Below are 12087 nucleotides of genomic sequence, written 5' to 3'. Positions count from 1 at the left end.
CTAATGGCCATTTCAGAGACGGGTGATGGTATCAACCGTTCCTGAAAATGTTTTTTTTAGGAGTGGGTCTATCTACAGCAACCGGCTCTTTTTGTAGGAGCAGGTTAACTTTTTGAGTTTTGACCCGCCCCGGTAAAAAATTAGGACGTCCCTACAAATTATTTTTAGTAGTAGTACAAGGTGACCGGTGGAAGAGGTGGTATGTATTACCTTTGTGGCAAGGTCTTCATCTACTGGGCGTGAGCCTTCACTACCGGAAACTTGATGTTTGCCGTGTGTTTCATTGTTTGCCATGTGATTTCTATCGGGCACACGGCAAAGAGTCATTTTGCCGTGTGCCACGACAAAAACACCCGGCTTTAAAAAAACACACGGCAAATTTATATTTTGCCGTGTGTTTTTTTTGCACACGGCAAATCCATGCTTTGCCGTGTGCCCTTTTTTTGGCACACGGCAAAGTCAATAGTTTGCCGTGTGCCAAAAACAAGCACACAACAAAGTCAATGAAACATCTCACGAACGTGTGTCCGAATTATTTAAAAATTCTAAAAAAATAAATGAAGTCTGAAAATCAAGAGATTTGTCCTTATGTGATGATATCACACTGGATGCTGTGATAAAAAGTTGAGAAGATTTTGCACACTTTATCATGATGATGTTCACAAAATTGAAACATCTCACAAGATGTATATGTGTGATTGTATATGAGAGAGTTAGTGAATGTATTTTTTGAATACAAACTTTTTTATATGATCGCATATGCAAAAAAAGTTTATACCAAAGTCATGCATCTCAATGAAATCTAAAACTTTGTAGTTGTCAATTTTTGTATTTGGGATTGTTTAATATTTTAAAATATTATTATAAGTTATCTAATTTGAAATTATAAATTTCAAAATATTCAAATGACCTCGGATGTAAATAAGTTATATAACAAAGTTGTACAACTCAACAAAATATAAATTTTTGTAGTTGAAAACTTTTTAATTTGAGATTGTTTAATACTTGAAAAGTACATTATAAGCAATCTGATTTCAAATTTGAAAATTTTAAAAACTTCAAATGGTCTCGGATGTAATTAAGTTCTATACCAAAGTTGTAGAGCTCATTGAGATCTAAAACTTTCTAGTTGAGCACTTTTTTATTTGAGCTCATTTATCTATCCAAAAATACAGTATAAGGCCATCAAAAAATACAACCCACCACTCAGCAATACAGGTCTTTGAAACAAAGCATTTCTATTGGCTGAACTCCTTCCCACGGATCCATCCCCACCAGGCGCCTTCTTCTTCCCTCTCTCTCCCGCGCCTCTCTCCTCCTCTCTCTTCAGGGCGGTGGCGCAGTCAAGCGGCGGCGGGCGGCGTCGAGAGCGGCTAGCCGGCGGGAAGGCGGCGACTGGGGCGCAGGGCGGCGTCTCGGCCCCGGCCGGTGACGGACCGCCCTGTAGTGGTGGCCGGCGCCCCCGAAATGCGCGCGTGTGGGTGGCCTCGGGCAACGGCGACGTCGCAGCCTCGGGCGTCGGCGGCGCGGCCTTCCGCGGCGGCCAGCGGCCCCGGCGGCGTGACCACAGTCGGCGGCCCCTGCGCCTCGGGCGGCGGCCCCTCCCCTCCTCTCCTAGCCGGTGGTGTGGTGGTGGTGACTGCGGCCGGCGGCGTGGTGGTGGTGATGGCGGCCGGCGGCAATGTTTTTTTTTATTTTTCTTGAAAAATGTTTGCCGAGTGTTGTTCTGACACACAACAAAGAGGCACTTTGCCGATGCTTGGTTGCCGTGGGGCTTTTGCCGTGTGCAAACCGGCCTTTGCCGTGTGACTCCCTGTGTCCCGTAGTGCTTAGTGGTGAGACCAAGCTCTTGACCTAGATTAAAATTAGAATACTATAATCTAAATAGGTCGCATTAGTGTATTTGAGTAGGACTCTACTTGTATTTAGTTATAGGAGTATTAGCTTGGACTATATAATGAGTTCAAATGACATGGCGTAGAGGTCAAGCCTGTAAAGCAGTACCTTGGTGAAGCTCCATTATGGATTATGGGTGGTTTTAGCCCACTGATACCACAGGAAAAAAAAATCAACGTACCGAGTTTGCATTTACCTAACCCACTTCTTTACATTTCCACATTAATACTTGCAATTTGTGTTCTTTTACTTCGCTAGATTAGCTCCAAGTTAGGATTGGCTATAGGTTACAAGACTCTTTTCGATTGGGTTGGATAATATATGAATTATAGTTGCATATCTAGATAGCATGTTTCAGTTTATGTTTTATGCAATTCAGTTGAAGCTATATGTTAAGATTTTAAGTTTACATAATTCACCCATTCACCTCTTACGCTACAAGCACTGATTCCTTTATTCGCGATACCCTGGAGCTTCAAGATCAATATAATGCAGGTCTACTCGTGAACGCGTTCGTGCACTTGTGCACAAGGAATTAAGCTCATCTGAACATGCGTGCAGTTTTGTTTGACTTCTCTGAAGGTTCTGAACTTCTGATCAGAACCACGATGGTCGATGGCACTGGTAAAAGAAGCTGAAACCATTTGATAAACATGACTGAAATTCCATTCTTTGTCAGTAACCAAAGGTACACTGAGCACGTCCTGACTCTGGATGCACGCACTTAATTGTTTGCATGATTTGTACAGAATTCTTACAGGATGTTAATAAAGCACGCAGGGATTAGTTACTTGTCAGAGGGGGTAACTGAATGCATGGCCGTCATTTCCAGAGATCGAGTGGAGGTCTTTTTTTTTTACAACAAACACTTCATTCATAAGTTAGCAGCATGAAGCTGTTATAACCATTACATCATTAATGGTTACAAATTGGAGTGCACCCAGAAACGGGCACCCATGAGCATGGCTAGGATTCACACATGATCCTGAGAAGTCTAATTGATTTGCCTGTAAAGCAGAAACACTTTGCCTAGCTAGCAAATCGGCCATCTGATTGTATTCTCTTCTAATCTTGTGGATTGTTGTGGATGTACCAGCCAGAAGATTGGTCACCACTTGAGTAAATGGCTTAATCTTCCAATCCGGGGGATTAGAGTGATCAGACCCATTGATGTAATTGACAAGTAATTGGTTGTCAACAAGAAGATGGGCATCGCTTATGTGCATCATGCTGATGACCGAGGCAGCCAAAGCTAGGCCTGCTGCTTCCGCCTGTAGAACCGATGAAGCTTCCTGCATTGTTGCCTTAATGAAAAGGCTAAGAGGAGGAGACAAATCTGTGTTGACAATGAATATGCCTATTCCTGCCTGTCTTGTTCCCACACCCTGTCGGTCCAGAGAGATTAATGCATCTGAATAGCATCTGAAGCCGCGCAGCGTAGAAGGGAGTTCGACAAGATACCTGTTCGCCACTTGTGTGGTGGGTTGAACCTAGTTCAGAGTTGGAGGAGGGTGCACAATTGGGTTGTTCAATGTCCCCATGGAAGCCATTTGGCCTGGCACCATCTGAGTTGTATCTTGCTGGTCATCCTCTTGGAGTGCTTGTGCATAATTATACATGTGGGCCTGCACCGCCTTGCGTACCTGAAATGAGGTCCATGTTTTCCTCTGGAAGCGGTTATCGTTACGAGCTTTCCCTAAATACCAAAGAGTAAATAAAGTTTTGCACAAGGTGTCATCCGAGGGAGTTGGAGTGATTAGAAGGGGTAAAGCTGTTTGAACTCCATCCTCCTGATCAGAAATAGAGTGAGTAGGAAGAGGAGGAGTAAAAGCCACCCAAACTTGGGAGGGAAGGTCACATTTGAAAAATAAGTGGACATCGTTTTCAATCTGACCACAGTAAGAACAATGCCTATCTATATGAGTTGAGTGTCGACCTGCTCGCTCCCCAGTTGCCAGGGCCCTCCTAATTAATCTCCAAGCAAAAGTTTTTAGAAGAGGTGGGATTACCTTGCTTTTCCAAACCTTCTGTAGTATGAGATTTGCATTTTGAGATATGCTTCTGGACCTTTGGGTAGGTAGGCTATGACTGCCCTGTGCTGCTATGGTGTTGTAGATCGCCTTGGTGGTGCAGAGCCCATTTGTTGAAGGTGTCCATCTAAGGATATCCTGCTGATTTGAGTTGACTACCTGAAAGGATTGGATGGTCTGAACCGCATGTGGGGTGAATGTGGTAGACAGCAGGTCCTGGTTCCATGTGTGGGTTCCCTGAATCCAGAGATCTGCAACCTTTTAAGGAAGAGGGGAGTTGACCACCGGCAGCAAGAGATGGTCATGAATGTTCTCCCAAATTGGAGCCTAGGGTTGTGACCATATGGATGTGTTACCTGCATGTATCTGATATGTGGCATTTGATCTGAGGTGATGTCTTTCCTGCAAAACAGAAGACCAATAGATGGATTTGGTTGCATTGTTAGGGGCTGTCCAAAAGGAGGAGTGAGGGTGGTATTTGGCTTTTAGAACAGTAGAAAGAAAAGAATTTTTTCGAGTTGCAACATTCCAAGTAGATTGAATAATAAGGCTTTTATTAACCATTTTCAAGTCTCTTATACCCAGCCCACCCTCTTCTTTGGGTTTACAAATGTCTTCCCATGAGCGGTAGGCAATAGGACTGGTATCATGGTCCTCCTGGACTCCTGCCCACCAAAATCTCTTGATGATGGTGTTAATTTTTTCTATGAAAGTGTTAGAGAAAAGAACAGTTGACATATAGTAAATAGGAATAGAAGAAAGCACTGATTTGATGTACTGAAGCCTGCCTGCATGGTTTAACTTGTTAGCTTTGAGAGTTCCAAATTTGGCAAAAAACATACTGTAAATGAAATTGTAAGCTCTGTTTTTGTCCTTGTGACTGAAAATCATAGGGTGCCATAGGTGTAAAGTGTTGGGCTGGAGGTCTTGGACAGGGAATATGGCCTTTATGTTGCTTCTAATGTTATGAGGCACATTCTTGCTGAAATAAATGGAAGACTTTTAAAGGTTAGGTGTTTGACCTGACTGGTTGCAGAAGTCGTAGAGTATGAATTTCATCTGTTGTGCTTCTTGTATGGATGTCTTACCGCATAAAATCAGATCATCTGCAAAGAGGAGTGAGTGTATCGCTGGGCAACTTGTACCTAGAGAAACCCCTGTAAGATTATTGCTTTGTAGATTCTCCTGCAACCTGATTGATAACTCATTTATAGCAATCACAAAGAGGTAGGGAGAGAGAGGGCAGCCCTGTCTTAGACCTCTTTGAGAAGAGAAAAGCTGAGAGGGTTCATCATTAACAAGCACAGCAAACTCAGGGGAGGAGATGCAAGTGTAAATGAGCCTAATGAAATTCTCATTCAGCCCTAGCCTGCAAAGAGCGTCAGTAATAAAGCACCATTCTAATCTATCAAAAGCTTTAGCAAGATCTATTTTTAGAATGAAAGCTGGTTTTTTTAGCTCTTAAGATTGAAGGAGTGGAGAATCTCTTGAGTGATGATAACATTGGAAGAAATATGCCTGTGAGCAACAAAAGCTGATTGGGCTTGATTTATGTAGCCAGGGAGATGGTGTTTGAGGCGGTTGGCCAGGGATTTAGTGATAATTTTGTAAATAATGTTGCAGAGGCTTATAGCTCTGAAATGTTTAGGGGTAGTAGGCTGGCTGATTTTTGGTATAAGAGTAATAAAGGTTTTATTTATATCTGAAGGTAAGGCAGCATTGGAATAAAATTATTTGATTACCTTGAAAACATCTTCTTTAATCCACGGCCATGATGATTTGTAGAAGGCAGCATTGAGACCATCTGGTCCTGGGGCGGCATTGCTTCTCATTTCGTTGATAATGCTATGGATTTCCTGCAGATCAGGGGTATAGTACGTGTACCTTAAAGTATCCTCCCTTAAGGCAGTTTGCTGTTCTTCTTGAATATGGTCAGTAGGCTGGGAAGATCTAGGAGTTGGTAAAGGATCGGGTTGGGTGTGGGGTTGGGCTCGGGTGGGGTTATTGTGGGGAGGGGAAAGGTGTTGGGTGGTGAAAATGTCGGTGAAGTATTGAACTAAAGTGTCTGCTAGTTGCTGGGCAGTGGTGGCTTGAGAACCATCGGGTTTAGTGACATAAGTAATCCTGTTTTTTCTATTTCTTTTGACAATAGCCATGTAGAAGAAGTCTGTATTTCTGTCCCCTCGCCTAGCCCAATTCTTTTTGGCTCTTTGATTGTGGTATTGTTCCTCTTTGGCTATGAGGTCCTGGTGCTGTTGGTGGAGCTGTTCCTGGGGCGTGTGATCTTGTTGGGATGGGTGGAGGTTTTGCTGGTCTAATATTTGGTTTTCAATCTGGGCTAAAAGATCACTATTTTTGGGTTTCGTCTTCCTCCATTTCTTGAGATCTAATTTTCTACGAGAACACACGGTTAGAAGATCTATTTCAACTAGTCTTTGCGATGTGATGATATTCCTTGTCCATAATCCACCAATTTTCGAATCTAAAGGGCTTACTAATACACAGTCGCTGAGAGTTTAGAATAGCAAGGATAGGAGCATGGTCATTGTACATCATGGGAAGGTGATAGATGGTTGTGTTGGGGTACGCCAAACACCACTCTACATTGCCTAAACAGTGATCTAGCCTTTCATACGTAGGGACAGAAGAAAACCGCTTGTTAGTCCAAGTATACGCCGGACCACTATATCCTAGATCAGAGAACCCACATTGCTTAATGAAACCACAGAACTCAGAGATGCGAGCAACATCAGCAACATTAGGACCTAGCTTCTCAGAAGCAATCATAATGTCATTAAAGTCACCCATACATAACATAGGAAGGCTACCATTAAGATTAACAAAGTTCAGGACACGATTCCGTATTACACTAGACTGGCGGTGATGCAGATCACCATACACACATACTAAACCATATTGGAGGTGGCTGGCTTTCCTCTTTAGGATCTCGGCGATCATGATGATCAAGGTCGCCTTCCTGCTGTCGGCGTTCTTCCTTAGCATCTACGACGCCCTTCTACTCAGGCTCAGGCGCCGGCCGACAGGGCGCCCCCAGCGCCATGACGCACCTGGCCTGGAACTGCAGAGGAGTGGGCGGGAGCCTCCGCAGTTCCACCGTGGTGCACCTCTCCCGACTACTGCTATCTACTAAAACTCAGGTATGCTTTATTTCTGAAACACACAATTCTTCTATCTCTAGTTCTTCTATCAAAAATCATTTCAATTGTGGAGGTCGAAAAAAGCAGAACTGGGCCCAAGTGATGCACTAACTCAAACACCGACGAAGCACCCGAAAGCCCAGTGAAATTCTCACATGCGAGACCATTTCCTGTTGGTTTGTTTGTTCCACTCTAGTTTAGCTTTAGTCCCGCCGTGGAGATCCAGAGAGGCACCGCCGAGCTGAAATGGGCGGCCGAGCGAGTGGCAGACGTGCCCCATGAAGGCACACTCAGAGCACGAGGACCGTAGCTCGTGTGCTGGTGGCACGGTGCGCGGCATGCGCACCCAGCATTTCAAACATATGCAAGTTAAACAAAGCCATCAGGCCATCCTAAAGGCGCTTGACATGTGCGCCCGGCAAGTTTTTAAAATTTTGCTGCTACAACAATTCATTTTCGAGTCAAAAGAAAACGAAAATACACGAGCGTTGTTGGTTGTCCGGTACTCATGCTATGTACCGAAAGCTAGACCCACGGTCCAAATAAAACGATGGCGCCTTGGACGGTGGATCTGTCTTCTCCAGTTTCTTCTTCATGGACATTATATTAAAATAAATTTGTATATTAGGGTATTAGCCCTTATATATTCTGCCCTGTTCGTTGAGATGTCTCGCTGACATGCGGACCAAGGTCATCTTCCACACAAGGAGCGGCATATTTATTGCTGTATCATACAATAAAGTTTTACGAATGAAGTTGGTAAATTAAAAATTCAGAAGTACTCCTAATATTTCTAACTCGATGGTGTATTATGGATTTTATTAATAAAAATACCCTATCTCAAGTTGCGCCTTCATTAGGGGAATGAATCAAGGGTATGTTCAGGTATTTCAGAACATACACATGGACTTATTTTTTAAAAAAGGCACACATGGAGTTGCACTTGAACACATATGAGTATCATCATCACCGGCAGTACAATTCAATTGCGCAATAATGCCCATGATTTCAAATATTAACTAGATGTAAGCTCAATTCAGATAGTCTACTTGTGGCCCTTGCATTCCCCTCGTCACCTATTTAACTATTTTCAGGGGTGGTTAGATGTCACTAAGGCGACAAAATATAGATACGTCACCTGAAGCGTGCGCTGCATGGAGACTATAGGTTGCATATGTTACAAATGATCAATCCATCGCTTTTCGGCCTACTAGCAGGCCGGCGGGACTAATTTCAGTCCACAGACGAACTGATGTTATTAGCCCACGAGGTGTTGCGCGTACTCCAACTAACTACTGCAGGTCCGCCAGCCCAACAACAAAAGCAGATGCACAGCATGATGCCTCATGCTCTTCTTCAAACCTGACAGAAGCAGCTCACGGTGGGTCTTTTTTATTTTTCTTTCTTTCCTCTTCCATCGTCAGTAATACTAACTTGTTTTTCTCTTTTCCTTAATTTTAACATTTTTAACTAACTTGTTAACTATGTTATAGAATTTATGCAAGGTGTGGAAATGTCGTATAGGGTTCTTTTTTAATTTATTTTTTATATACCAACATGCTTAGCACATGTATACATGGTCATAAGAATATCTTTTGTGACGTAGATGCATTTGTTCTTCATGTACAATTATTCATCTACGGACCATTATTTTTTCGCAATGCCAAATTATTTGTTCGCTTTGTAGACTAAACTGTTCACAATATTGACTATTTTATTCCTAATATTCATTTTTTATATTTATTATGAAAAAACAAATGTTCGCAATGTTTAATATTTTATTCGCTGTGCATTATTTTTTATTTGTTATGTTTACTTTTTCCATATTCATAACCATTTGTTCGTGATTTATTCGTTGTGTTTATTTTTTCATATTCATAAAAATAATCATATTTGTTTCCGGGATTTGAAACTAATTAGTTAGTATTAAAATATATCATGCAAACATAAGCAAGTGTGGTCTTATTTTGAAGATCTTGTGATAAGAAAGATAATGGTGTAACCTAAAAATTATTTGGATGACCGGTTTAATAATTATAATGGTGTAAAAAATAAGATGCCTTCACATTCAAACAAATTGTTTTATTAGGAGAACAAACACATCCGCAATGGGAACAAATTATTTTACAGGTGAACAATTTATTCTACAAAGTGAATAAATAATTTAACATCACGAACAAATTTATCTACAAACTAAATAAAATAGCTCCATACGTGAACAAAATTGTTCTGCATGGCGAATAAAAAAATACTTACACATAACAAAAGACTATTCTTGTAGAAGAACAATTTAATATATAAAGCACAAATAATCTAACATCACGAATAAATTAGTCTACATAAAAGAGCAAACATGTATATATGAAGAATATTCTTGTAGGAGAATAATTTAATATATTAAATCACAAATAATCATGTACAAATACTTCTATACTAGAAAATGTTGCGCCATTGGCGCCCTCGAGAGGCCCATCACGAACGTATATATCCGTTCTTGTAAAGTTTTGTTGCAGGCTCGGTCAAATTTGATTGGGTAGTTAAACTGTTGAAATATATCTATGGATCGTCCATGCGTCTTTAGCGAGAAAATTTGTATGTGACAGTCATCATAGGTGTCAAAGATGTGGTATATGCAGTGTGTAAATGTGCGAGACGGTTCAACCTGTCATCGATACACATTAAGGAGGTTGGTTTTGCAAAAGTTTGGGAGGTTTTCTGTGAATTTGATGTACGTGGAGTGCATATTGGTTTTGCCAAAGTTTAGGATGTTTTTTATAAAATTGTCAGCTATAGAGTGCATGGAGTTCTTTAAAATTAAGGTGGTGTTTTGGTAATATTGACATTCACAAAGTCTGGGGGCTCTTTTGCAAAATTTCTATTCATGGATTATGAGTTGATTTCACCAAAATTTGAGGGATTCTTTTGCAAAATTTACATCCCCATCTATTCCTAGTCGTCGAATCGGCCGATCCGATAGTCAATGAATTCGGGTTTACGTGGCCACCTTCCTGGTGCAGGAAATGCAGTAAAATTAGTAGAAAGATGAAGAGCAAACATCTGCAGTAGAATTAGCAGCAAGATGAAGAGCAAACATGTCCACACGGCCAACAAGTTACTTTAACAAGCAAATAAAATATGTAACCATGATGAACATGTCGAAATGCAAAGAAAGATAAGAAAAATTAGTATTAATGGAAAGAGGATGAAAATGTCAAGAAAATAATAGAAACGAGAAATAAAAATACAAATAGAAAAAATGAAATTAAAAATAAAATTGAATTTGATATTGAAAAGAAAAGGAAAAAAAGAAGAAGAGAAAAACAAGGGAAAAGAAAAAAGAAAAGAATATACAACAATATATGAAAGAGAACAAATCTTAGACGTATCCAACGTCAAATTTACTCAAATTCAAAATATATTCAAATTTGATCTAAACTAAAACCTTTTCTACAATTTTCAAAATCATTTTATCTACTACTTCCGTCTCAAAATATGACAACTTTTGGACTTAATCAAAGTCAAATATTTCATCTTTGACCAATAATATATATCCAAAACTAATTACTTTTAAATAGAAAAGGCTACATGCTATAATAGTTGGTTTCATTAGTGTCGGGTACCTTAATTAGGGGCACCCTAATCAGGGGACCCAATCGCCCTTAAAACGCAAAACACATGTTAGGCAAACGGGCCCACGAAGGCCTGCGGTCTCCTTCGGATCCAAAGGAAACGAAAGGACTCATAGAGGCCCACTTCACCCTCGGCCCACGGCCTGGCTCTACAGTGCAGCTCATTCGCACCCCCGTCGAACCCGCGCAGCAATATCCGCCTCGCTCGAGGTCTCCCTGCCGAGGCCCTCGACAGCTCCCCGCACTTCTGCTTCGCTCGAGGGTAGCGAACCTACCCTCGGGGAAGCACGCCAACTCCGCCTCGCTCGTGGGCAACGTGCCTACCCTCGGAAAAGCGGATCAACTCCGTCTCGCTCGAGGCCACCCCTTGACGGAAAGCACAAACGGCCCATTCGCTTACCCGTCCGCCGTACATAGGCATTAAATGCCAACAACTCCGCTGCAGCACCGGAGTCAGACGGCGTCAGGCCGCCACTCCGTACAGCAACAGCGCCCGGAGTCCCGTCCCCAACTCCGGTCACTGCTCCACCATCCCCGGCGCTGTAGCGACACTGTGGGAACTAGTGGCGCACTGTGCGAGATGTGCGCAGCGCTGCCCCTTCCACTGTGCAGCCTACTCCGTGTACCTCCTCTACTGCAGGCCCCTCGAATGGCATGGGTACGACCCTCAGACGCGGCCCAAGCCTTGACTAGATAGAGACCCCCACCTATAGGACCCTCAGAACGCCACCACGTCAAGCGCAGGGGATGGTACCCTCTACAGGAACCACCATACCGCCTGCTGGAGCTGCCAGGACGCCGGCGTGATCTCCGCAAGACCAAGGACGACTCCCAGGACAACCGCCATGCCCGGCGCCATGCTCTTCAGTGCCCCACAGTGTACTTTCTACAGTAGTCACCCACTATGCACCCCCGATTCGGGGAGAAGACGACGACTTTAGATCTCCCCGTACATGTACTCCGCCCCTCGTGTCTATAAAAGGGGGAGGCGGGCGCCATCTTCTCCATGATCTCATCATTCACACACACGCAACTCGCAGAACACACACCCGCTCTCTTGAGCCCCGATATTGGCACTTGCCTCAATCACCTCCTCTAGCAGGGACCTGGGAGCTTCCCTCCCTCTCTCGCCTCGCTTGTATCCCCTACTATAGGCACCCCCGGTGCAAGATAGTATAGTGCACTCGCACATTCTTGCTGGACGTACGGCCCCACGACCGGAACCAGGATAAACCCGTGCGTTCTTGTGTTACCTCTTGCATCAACTATCCAGAATTGGGACACACAGCATCTTTACTAGTTAGTGCCAGGCCCCCGGGTCAGGACACCAACAGTTGGTGCGCCAGGTAGGGGATCGCGCTCCGTGACTTTTGT

The sequence above is a fragment of the Panicum virgatum genome, chromosome 8N (assembly GCF_016808335.1).
Source record: "Panicum virgatum strain AP13 chromosome 8N, P.virgatum_v5, whole genome shotgun sequence".
NCBI classification, from domain to species: domain Eukaryota; kingdom Viridiplantae; phylum Streptophyta; class Magnoliopsida; order Poales; family Poaceae; genus Panicum; species Panicum virgatum.
Note: the sequence above shows the minus strand (reverse complement) of the source record.